Source organism: Ovis canadensis, chromosome 1, assembly GCF_042477335.2.
Source record: "Ovis canadensis isolate MfBH-ARS-UI-01 breed Bighorn chromosome 1, ARS-UI_OviCan_v2, whole genome shotgun sequence".
Taxonomy (NCBI): Eukaryota; Metazoa; Chordata; class Mammalia; order Artiodactyla; family Bovidae; genus Ovis; species Ovis canadensis.
In genome coordinates this window covers 162,377,335-162,388,516 of record NC_091245.1, presented here as the reverse complement: position 1 = coordinate 162,388,516, position 11,182 = coordinate 162,377,335, and positions in this window count along the sequence as shown.

Here is an 11,182-nt window from a genome sequence, read left to right as displayed (position 1 = left end):
TCGGATCAAAAGAAATCCAGTTTCTATTCCTTGCTTGACTTTCTGAGTCTTAACTTCCTATCCTATGAAATAAAAGGATCAGCCAGAGTTCACTAATACTACTCTCAATTCCAAAAGTCCATAAATGGCTTAGGGAAACATAAGAAGTCAATTCCTGGCTAACTTAAATGTGAATAGAACACCAACACGACATGCGTCATATATTCATATCACTGTATGACTTAGCTTATCTAGATGACATTTACCTCTTCTCCTTTAAGTAATGATACACCCGAGATTTTGCAGGAGCAATCTTATTTTTAAAATTTAATTATGCCTCCCTACTATGTGGGTCAGCAATAAAGAATCCACCTGCCAGTGCAGGAGCTGCAAGTTCAATCCTTGGGTTGGGAAGAAAAATGGCTTCCCACTCCAGTATTCTTGCCTGGGAAATCCCATGGACAGAGGAGCCTGGCAGGCTACAGTCCATGGATTCGCTAAGAGTCAGACACGACTGAATGACCAAAGGACAACAATGACTATTCAGACCACATATCTGAGCATTAAGTGTAAATTTTTAAATAAACACATCTTTACCAAGATTCCACGTTCAAAAAGGACAAGTTACAGATAAAGACTGTTTGTCTTTAGACAATAGTATATGAGAAGTTGTGCTGTTGACCAGTGGGGGGAAAAAATGTTAAAAACAGAGAAACAAGGAATCATGAGATACGTCATGTGTTATCCTGACCAGTTGCTTCAGTCATGTCCAATTCTTTGCAATCTCTTGGACTGTAACCCACCAGGCTCTTCTGTCCATGGAATTCTCCAGGCAAGAATACTGGATTAGCTTGCCATTTCCTGCTCCAAGGGATCTTCCTAACCCAGGGACAGAACCCACGTCTCTTGTGTCTCCAAATTGGCAGGAGGATTCTTTATCACTAGCACCAGCTGGGAAGTATATTAAATGCCAAATAGATAAATGGCTTCCTACTAATAAATGGCTATGAGAACTATATTTCAATTCGTCAAAGCCAGTGTCTTTTGATTTCTGTAATGTTTATGGAAAGTACTACCTTGGCTTTTGGAAAATTTACAGAGTAAGATGTTTCCTGGTTTGCTACATGCTGATAGTCTTTTTTTCCTTCCCTCCCCCTCCTCCCCGCATCCCCCCCCCCCTGCCAAATGTTGAATTATTCTGTAAAAGTTTATAGAATGGGAGTATTTAACTCAATGTCAATACATGTTTTATGTGAGTTTAACCGAAATAAATGGTCTCAATTTTGAGATGGAAAAATACAAACAAGAGAGTGACTGTGATTTTCCCATGTTCACTAACAAAAATTCTTGATGAGTAATACTACATCTTTTTTCACAAATGTTGACAAAATGATTCCTGAGAATGTTTGATTATATATTCTAGAAAAAACTGTCATATTTTAGCTGATAAAAATATGCATAGAAATCCTTCAGAATGCATGCTAATTTTTGCCCTTGTATGAGACCTGCAGCTGGTTTTCATAAGAACTGCAATAAGAATGGTTTGGGAATAGTTCTGCTGCCAATAGTGGAACTAAAATGAGATTCATCTTTTCCTTTTCAACTATCCAGGCATTTAATCCCAGCATAATTGATGTTAAAGTAGACAACCGGATAACCAGGACAGGGGAAAAAGAAAACGTAATATCCACTGACTCTATGAAATGCCAGTATCACAAGGTATAGTATAAGACTCTCAAAAGCAAATGATAAATGTGTACCTTTGTCGAGTTCTTATGGGTATGGTCAAGGTCTCTCTGGTCATTTCTTTAAAAGACAGTTTTCTTTTCAGAATGAGAGGTTGAAGAATCATCTTTGGGGAATTTGAAGGAAAGGCTATTTTTAAGGATAGCTATAGCAAAGCTTGCTCTGTACCTAAAAGGATGAGTTACACACATTTTCATAGTCTCATCTAGCCCTATAACATAATAATGTGACAATATATGTAATTACATGCATGTAATGTGACAAGATCAGACAATTTTGTTATAGATAAAAAGGCATAGATTAATAGGCAGTAGATGCTTATAAATTCTCAGGGATAATTATTAAAGTCATAAAAGTAAAATGGAGAAATAATAATATAATTCTGTCAATAAATTATACTCCTCAGAAAGGTAACACAGATAACCATTTAGATAGGTCAAGACAAAGGACTATTCTTTTTAACTAAAATATGTTGTTCTCTGAATTAATGGAATTATTAGCTCCCATTTCACTGTATTGTTGCTAAAACTGGAATAGATTTATTTTCATGACATTTGAGGTTAGGATGAAAGAAACAGAAGACAAAATAAAAATTAAGTATTTAAAAATGAAGTTTATCCCTGACCAAAATTTTTGTGATGATGGCGTAAAATCCAGACCATTTTCACCACCACTGCCTTCATCTGTGTCAAAGTCCCCTCAACTATAACTATCTTTTTTATTATTATTAAAAATGAATACTGACTTTATAGAATCACTACTAATGTTGGGACAGATGACTGAAATGAAAAACTCCTGTTTTTGAGGGTGCAAAAAGAATGTTCTTAAAGGTCTGAAATAAATAATTTGCCGAGACTGTGTGTACATGGGCACAATAGTCTTTTCAGCAGCAGACAGAAAAGCGTGCCAGGCTCATAAATCTGAGGAAACAAAAGGAGAAAAGCACCTCAGAAAAAACAACCCCATCAAATCAAACAATGAACAATCTCTCTCTTACTTGGAACAGAAATGTAATATGGATGACAATAATATTACATGCAAAATGTGCATAAAAACCTGCTTCTAGCTTAGGGAATTGCATTCCACTACAGATATTCTTTTGTCCATTCATTTTGCAGTTGTAGAAATTGAACTGATTCGAGACTTAACACTTTTAAAGTCTCCAAATAGCCAAGATTGAATTGTGTCAGTATTAAAAGCACAGCTATTCTACATGAATAAAAATACCAACATAGGAAATAATGTCTCAGCGCCCTCCAGCCAAAGATAACCAACAATCAACCTATAGCTGAACAAGTTCCAATGAGGCAGATCACACACCATGGGGTACCATGAGGTGCCAGTAAGAGGGTTTCTGAGAGGGCTTACAATGGAATTTGTGCTTTTGTTAGATGATGACTTGTTGGGGGTAGGGAAATCTTTGAAGAAGCAGCAGTTCACTTTGGAGTGAATGATGTCAAGAAGCAGAGGTAATTCTATGATTGAATATCTAATTAATCTTGACCAAGAGGAAGGATAAAAGTGAAAGAGGAGAGTGAAAAAGTTGGCTTACAGTATACTAACACATATATATGGAATTTAGAAAGATGGTAACGATAACCCTGTATGCGAGACAGCAAAAGAGACACAGATGTATAGAACAGTCTTTTGGACTCTGTGGGAGAGGGCGAGGGTGGGATGATTTGGGAGAATGGCATTGAAACATGTACAATATCATATATGAAACAAATCGCCAGTCCAGGTTCGATGCATGATACTGGATGCTTGGGGCTGGTGCACTGAGACGATCCAGAGGGATGGTACGCGGAGGGAGGAGGGAGAGGGGTTCAGGATGGGGAACACGTGTATACCTGTGGCAGATTCATGTTGATGTATGGCAAAATCTATACAATATTGTAAAGCAATTAACCTCCAATTAAAATAAATAAATTTTTTAAAAAATAAATAAAATAAGACGCTTGCTCCTTGGAAGGAAGTTATGACCAACCTAGACAGCATATTAGGAAACAGAGACATTACTTCACCAACAAAGGTCCATCTAGTCAAAGCTATGGTTTTTCCAGTAGTCATGTATGTGGGTTGATATAAGTGTTGGACTATAAAGAAGGTGAAGTACTGAAGAATTGATGCTTTTGAACTGTGGTGTTGGAGAAGACTCTTGAGAGTCCCTTGGACTCAAAGGAGATCCAACCAGTCCATCCTAAAGGAACTCAGTCCTGAATATTCATTGGAAGGACTGATGCTGAAGCTGAACTCCAATACTGGCCACCTGATTCAAAGTGCCAACTCATTGGAAAAGACCTTGATGCTGGGAAAGATTGAAGGCAAAAGGAGTAGAGGACAGCAGAGGATGAGATGGTTGTATGGCATCAATGACTCAATGGACATGAATTTGAGCAAACTTCAGGAGATAGTGAAAGACAGGAAAACCTGGCATGCTGCAATTCATGGGGTTGCAAAGAGTTGAACACAACTTAGCAACCGAACAACAACCACAACAAAAGTATTGGCTGGGCACTTATGCTACTTAGAAGTGGAGAGTACTATGTGTAGGAGGGGATGGGAGGTGCTTGAATAAAATCACAGAGTGGTCTCTTTTTGTGTGTCATTTCATTAATGTTTCAGAGAGTTCCAGAAAAAACATCTATTTCTGCTTTATTGACTATGCCAAAGCCTTTGACTGTGTGGATCACAATAAATTGTGGAAAATTCTGAAAGAGATGGGAATACCAGAACACCTGACCTGCCTCTTGAGAAATCTGTATGCAGATCAGGAAGCAACAGTTAGAACTGGACATGGAACAACAGACTGGTTCTAAATAGGAAAAGGAGTCCATCAAGGCTGTATACTGTCACCCCGCTTATTTAACTTCTATGCAGAGTACATCATGAGAAACGTTGGGCTGGAAGAAACGCAAACTGGAATCAAGATTGCCGGAAGAAATATCAATAACCTCAGATATGCAGATGACACCACCCTTATGGCAGAAAGTGAAGAAGAATTAAAAAGCCTCTTGATGAAAGTGAAAGAGGAGAGTGAAAAAGTTGGCTTAAAGCTCAACATTCAGAAAACGAAGATTATGGCATCTGGTTCCATCACTTCATGGGAAATAGATGGCGAAACAGTGGAAACAGTGTCAGACTTTATTTTTTGGGTCTCCAAAATCACTTCAGATGGTGATTGCAGCCATGAAATTTAAAGACACTTACTCCTTGGAAGAAAAGTTATGACCAACCTAGATAGCATATTCAAAAGCAGAGACATTACTTTGCCGACTAAGATCCGTCTAGTCAAGACTACGGTTTTTCCTGTGGTCATGTATGGAAGTGAGAGTTGGACTGTGAAGAGAGCTGAGTGCCGAAGAATTGATGCTTTTGAACTGTGGTGTTGGAGAAGACTCTTGAGAGTCCCTTGGACTGCAAGGAGATCCAACCAGTCCACTCTGAAGGAGATCAGCCCTGGGATTTCTTTGGAAGGAATAATGCTGAAGCTGAAACTCCAGTACTTTGGCCACCTCATGCGAAGAGTTGACTCATTGGAAAAGACTCTGATGCTGGGAAGGATTGGGGGCAGGAGGAGAAGGGGACGACAGAGGCTGAAATGGCTGGATGGCATCACGGACTCAATGGACGTGAGTCTGAGTGAACTCCGAGAGTTGTTAATGCACAGGGAGGCCTGGCGTGCTGTTATTCATGGGATCGCAAAGAGTCGGACACGACTGAGTGACTGAACTCAACTCAACTCAACTTAGAGTGGCCTTGGTTGGTGTTTTGGTGTTCTGGATCATTTACAGGATTGAAAACATCTTGATCTAGCAGCTTTAAGTGCCAGACTAGTTCCTTGCTGCAAAGGGAGCGTTCTCATTCTCAGGTGTAATATTTAGTTAATCATAAGGTAACAGGTAAAAGTAGTCTGAAAAGCACACACATCCATACTGAGTGAATCATTAAATGAACTTTAAAAATAATTTTAAACACAGTAATTTATTTTATAGAGCCATTACGTAGTATATGCTTTAGGCCAGGAACTTTCTAAATATTGTTTCATTCAATCTCCATAAAATAGGTATTACTACTGTCTCAATACTAAATATCAGGAAACTGAAGACAGAGAAATTAAACAGTTTGCCCCAAGATGCACAACTAGTAGGTAATAAAGCTGAAATTTAAAACTGGAAGCTGGCTTCAAAGTTTAAACTCATTACTGCCATGCTGTGCTACTATTAAAAGCTAATTCTACTTTTCTAGACTGTAATTTTCATATTTAACATGTAGATTATGAGGAAAAATTTGACCCTACCACCATTCTACTGAAAATTTGTTTTCCTTTACCTTACCACTCCCACCTCCTGCTCATCATTGATGTTCTAAACCTTAACACAATTCAGAGTGACTTGAAGAAATGAAATAGCACAGGCTGCTCTGGGTTAAACTGTTGTACCAGCTATTACTCAACACATAAGACGGAGGAATAGGGACAGGCCAAGCAGAGGACAGAAAAGAAACTGAGCTAAGAGCGATCAGCCTGAACTGACCCCATGAGAATAAAAGTTTGCATTACTAATTACTTCTACGTTTCAGTTTTTCCTCGTTTTGTTTTAATTTAAGGTTTCAATACAGCTATTCAGCCTTCAGTTCAGTTCAGTCACAAAGCTGTGTCCGAATTTTTGTGACCCCATGGAATGCAGCACGCCAGGCCTCCCTGTCCATTATCAACTCCCGGAGTTTACTCAAACTCATGTCCATTGAGTCAGTGATGCCATCCAACCATCTCATCCTCTGTCATCCCCTTCTCCTCTCACCTTCAAACTTTGCCAGTGTCAAGGTCTTTTCAAATGAGTCAGCTCTTCGCATCAGGTGGCCACGTGTTGGAGTTTCAGCTTCAGCATCAGTCCTTCCAAAGAATATTCAGGAATGATTTCCTTTAGGATGGATTGGTTGGATCTCCTTTCAGTCCAAGGGACTCTCAGGAGTCTTCTCCAACACCACAGTTCAAAAGCATCAGTTCTTTGGCACTCAGCTTTCTTTATAGTCCAACTCTCACATCCATACATGACTATTGGATAAAAAATATAGCCTTGACTAAACAGACCTTTGTTGGCAAAGTAATGTCTATGCTTTTTAATATGCTGTTTAGGTTGGTCATAACTTTCTTCCAAGGAGTAAGCGTCTTTTAATTTCATGGCTGCAGTCACCATCTGCAGTGATTTTGGAGCCCAAAAAATAGTCTGCAACTGTTTCCACTGTTTTGCCATCTATTTGTCATCAAGTGATGGGACCAGATGCCATGATCTTTGTTTTCTGAATGATCAGCTTTAAGCCAACTTTCTCACTCTCCTCTTTCACTTTCATCAAGAGGCTTTTTAGTTCTTCACTTTCTGCCATAAGGCTGGTGCCATCTGCATATCTGAGGTTATTGATATTTCTCCCAGCAATCTTGATTCCAGCCTGTGCTTCCTCCAGCCCAGCATTTCTCCTGATGTACTCTGCATAAAAGTTAAATAAGCAGGGTGACAATACACAGCCTTGACGTACTCCTTTTCCTATTTGCAAACAGTCTGTTGTCCCATGTCCAGTTCTAACTGTTGCTTCCTGACCTGAATACACGTTTCTCAAGAGGCAGCTCTGGTTGTCTGGTATTCCCATCTCTTTCAGAATTTTCCACAGTTTATTGTGATCCACACAGTCAAAGGCTTTGGCATAGTCAATAAAGTAGAAGTAGGTGTTTTTTCTGGAACTCTCTTGCTTTTCCCACGATTCAGTGGATGTTGGCAATTTGATCTCTGGTTCCTTTGCCTTTTCTAAAACCAGCCTGAACATCTGGAAGTTCACAGTTCATATATTGCTGAAGCCTGGCTTGGAGAATTTTAAGCATTATTTTGTTAGTGTATGAGAAGAGTGCAATTGTGCGGTAGTTTGAGCATTCTTTGGCATTGCCTTTCTTTTGGGATTGGTTTAAAAACTTACCTTTTCCAGTCCTGTGGCCACAGCTGAGTTTTTCAAATTTTCTGGCATATTGAGTGTAGCGCTTTAAAACCATTTTTCTTTTAGGATTTGAAATAGCTCAACAGGAATTCCATCACCTCCACTAGATTTGTTCACATTGATGCTTCCTGAGGCCCATTTGATTTCACATTCCAGGATGTCTGGCCCTAGGTGAGTGATCTATCTGGGTTGTAAAGATCTTTTTTTGATAGTCATTCTGTGTATTCTTGCCACCTCTTCTTAATATCTTCTGCTTCTGTTAGGTCCATACCATTTCTGTCCTTTACTGAGCCCATCTTTGCATGAAATGTTCCCTTGGTATCTCTAGTGTCCTTGAAGAGATTTCTGGTCTTTCCCATTTTATTGTTTTCTTCTCTGTCTTTGCACTGGTCACTGAGGAAGGCTTTCTTACCTCTCCATGCTTTTCTTTGGAACTCTGCATTCAAATGCTTATATCTTTCCTTTTCTCCTTTGCTTTTCACTTCTCTTCTTTTCACAGCTATCTGTAAGGCCTCCTCAGACAGCCATCTTGCTTCTTTGCATTTCTATTTCTTGGGGATGGTTTTGATCGCTGTCACCTGTACAATGTCACAAACTTCTATCTGTATTTCATCAGGCAATTTGTCTGTCAGGTCTAGTCCCTTAAGTCGATTTCTCACTTCCACTATAATCATAAGGGATTTGATTTGGGTCATACCTGAATGTTCTAGTGGTTTTCCCCACTTTCTTCAATTTAAGTCTGGATTTGGCAATAAGGATTTCATGATCTGAGCCGCAGTCAGCTCTCGGTCTTGTTTTTGCTGAGTGTATAGAGCTTCTCCATCTTTGGCTACATAGAATATCAGTCTGATTTCAGTGTTGACCATCTGGTGATGTCCATGTGTAGAGTCTTCTCCTGTGTTGTTGGAAGAGGGTGTTTGAAATTACCAGTGCTTTTTCTTGGCAGAACTCTATTAGCCTTTTCCTTGTTTCTTTCTGTACTCCAAGGCCAAATTTGCCTGTTATTATAGGTTTTCTTGACTTCCTACTTTTTCATTCCAGTCCTCTATAATGAAAAGGACATCTTTTTTGGGTGTTACTTCAGGCAGGTCTTATAGGTCTTCTGAGAACTGTTCAACTTCAGCTTCTTCAGCGTTACTGGTTGGGGAATGGACTTGGATTACCATGATATTGAATGGTTTGCCTTGGATACAAATAGAGATCATTCTGTCGTTTTTGAGACTGCATCCAAGTACTGCATTTCGGACTGTTTTGTTGACTATGATGGCTACTCCATTTCTTCTAAGGTATTCTTGCCCACAGTAGTAGATATAATGGTCATCTGAGAAAATTCACCCATCCCAGTCCATTTTAGTTTACTGATTCCTGAAATGCTGACGTTCACTCTTGCCATCTCCTGTTTGACGACCTCCAGTTTGCCTTGATTCATGCACCTAACATTCCATGTTCCTATGCAATATTGCTCTTTACAGCATCAGACCTTGCTTCTATCACCAGTCACATCTACAACTGGGTGTTGTTTTGGCTTTGGCTCCATCTCGTTATTCTTTCTGGAATTATTTCTCTACTGATCTCCAGTAGCATACTGGCCACCTAACAACTTGGCGAGTTCATCTTTCAGTGTCCTATCTTTTTGCCTTTTCATACTGTTCATGGGGTTCTCAAGGCAGGAATAATGAAGTGGTTTGCCATTCCTTTCTCCAGTGGACCTCATTCTGTTAGACCTCTCCACCATTATCCGTCCGTCTTGGGTGGCCTTACATGGCATGGCTTATAATTTCACTGTTAGACAAGGCTGTGGTCCATGTGATTAGATTGATAAGTTTTCTGTGATTTTAGTTTTCAGTCTGTCTGCCCTCTGATGGAGAAGGATAAGAGGCTTATGGAAGCTTCCTGATGGGATAGACTGACTGAGGGTGGATACTAGGTCTTATTCTGATGGGCAGGGCCATGCTCTGTAAATCTTTAATACAATTTTCTGTTGATGGGTGGAGCTGTGTTACCTCCCTGCTATTTACCTGGGGCCAAACTATTGTGGAGGTGATGAAGATAATGGTGACCTCCCTCAAAAGATCCCATGCATGTACTGCTACAGTCCATGCCCCCAACCCTGCAGCAGGTCACCATGGACCCACGTCTTCACTGGAGACTCCCAGACACCCACAGGCAAGTCTCCTGTGGGGGTCACTGTTCCTTTCTCCCGGGTCCTGTTGCACAAGGTTCTGCTGTGCCCTCCAAGAGTCCTATTCTGCCTTCCCCAATCACAATTAGAAAGTCATCCAATGATTATAAGACAGTCATCTAGTTACTATTAGATAGTCACCATCATTCTGTGCTTCCAAACTTCTTTGTGGCTGTCAGTGATATTTATTTATCTGGTTTGAAATAAAAATAAAACTAAGGCCTGGTTCATGAGCCTGCGCTCGTACTACAGCTGCTGTTTCTATAGAGCCCATCTATCCACTCTGTCCTCTATACGCCAATATTCTTACTTATTTATTAGCAATTACAGATACTCAGATGACACCACCCTTATGGCAGAAAGTGAAGAACTAAAGAGCCTCTTGATGAAAGTGAAAGAGGAGAGTGAAAAAGTTGGCTTAAAACTCAACATTCAGAAAACTAAGATCATGGCATCTGGTCCCATCACTTGATGGCAAATAGATGGGGAAACAGTGGAAACAGTGGCTGCCTTTGTTTTGGGGGCTCCAAAAATCACTACATATGGTGACTGCAGCCATGAAATTAAAAGGTGCTTGCTCCTTGAAAGAAAAGTTATGACCAACCTAGACAGAATATTAAAAAGCAGAGACATTACTTACCAGAAAAGGTCCATCTAGTCAAAACTATGGTTTTTCCAGTAGTCACCTATGGATGTGTGAGTTGGACTATAAAGAAAGCTGACCACCAAAGAATTAATTCTTTTGAACTGTGATTTTGGAGAAGACTCTTGAAAGTCCCTTGGACTGCAAGGAGATCCAACCAGTCCATCCTAAAGGAAAGCAGTCCTGAATATTCACTGGAAGGACTGATGCTGAAGCTGAAACTCCAATACTTGGCCACTTGATGCGAAGAACAGACCCATTTGAAAAGACCCTGATGCTGAGAAAGGTTGAAGGCGAGAGGAGAAGGGGACAACAGAGGATGAGATGGTTGGATTTCATCACTGACGCAATAGACATGAGTTCGAGTAGGCTCCTGGTGTTGGTGATGGACAGGGAAGCCTGGTGCGCTGCAGTCCATGGGCTCACAAAGAGTCAGACATGACTGTGCGACTGAACTGAACTGAGCTGAATGAACTACAAAGCTTGTCCATAATGGTTATCCAATATAGATTCCCTTAAATAAAATTTCAGATCACTCATTTAGTGAGACCCATGCATTCTGGAAATGCATGTATTTTACACAAACACTGAAGGTGCTTCAGGTTGTGATAAAACAGTTACAAACTGTCTGCACCAGCTCTTGACTT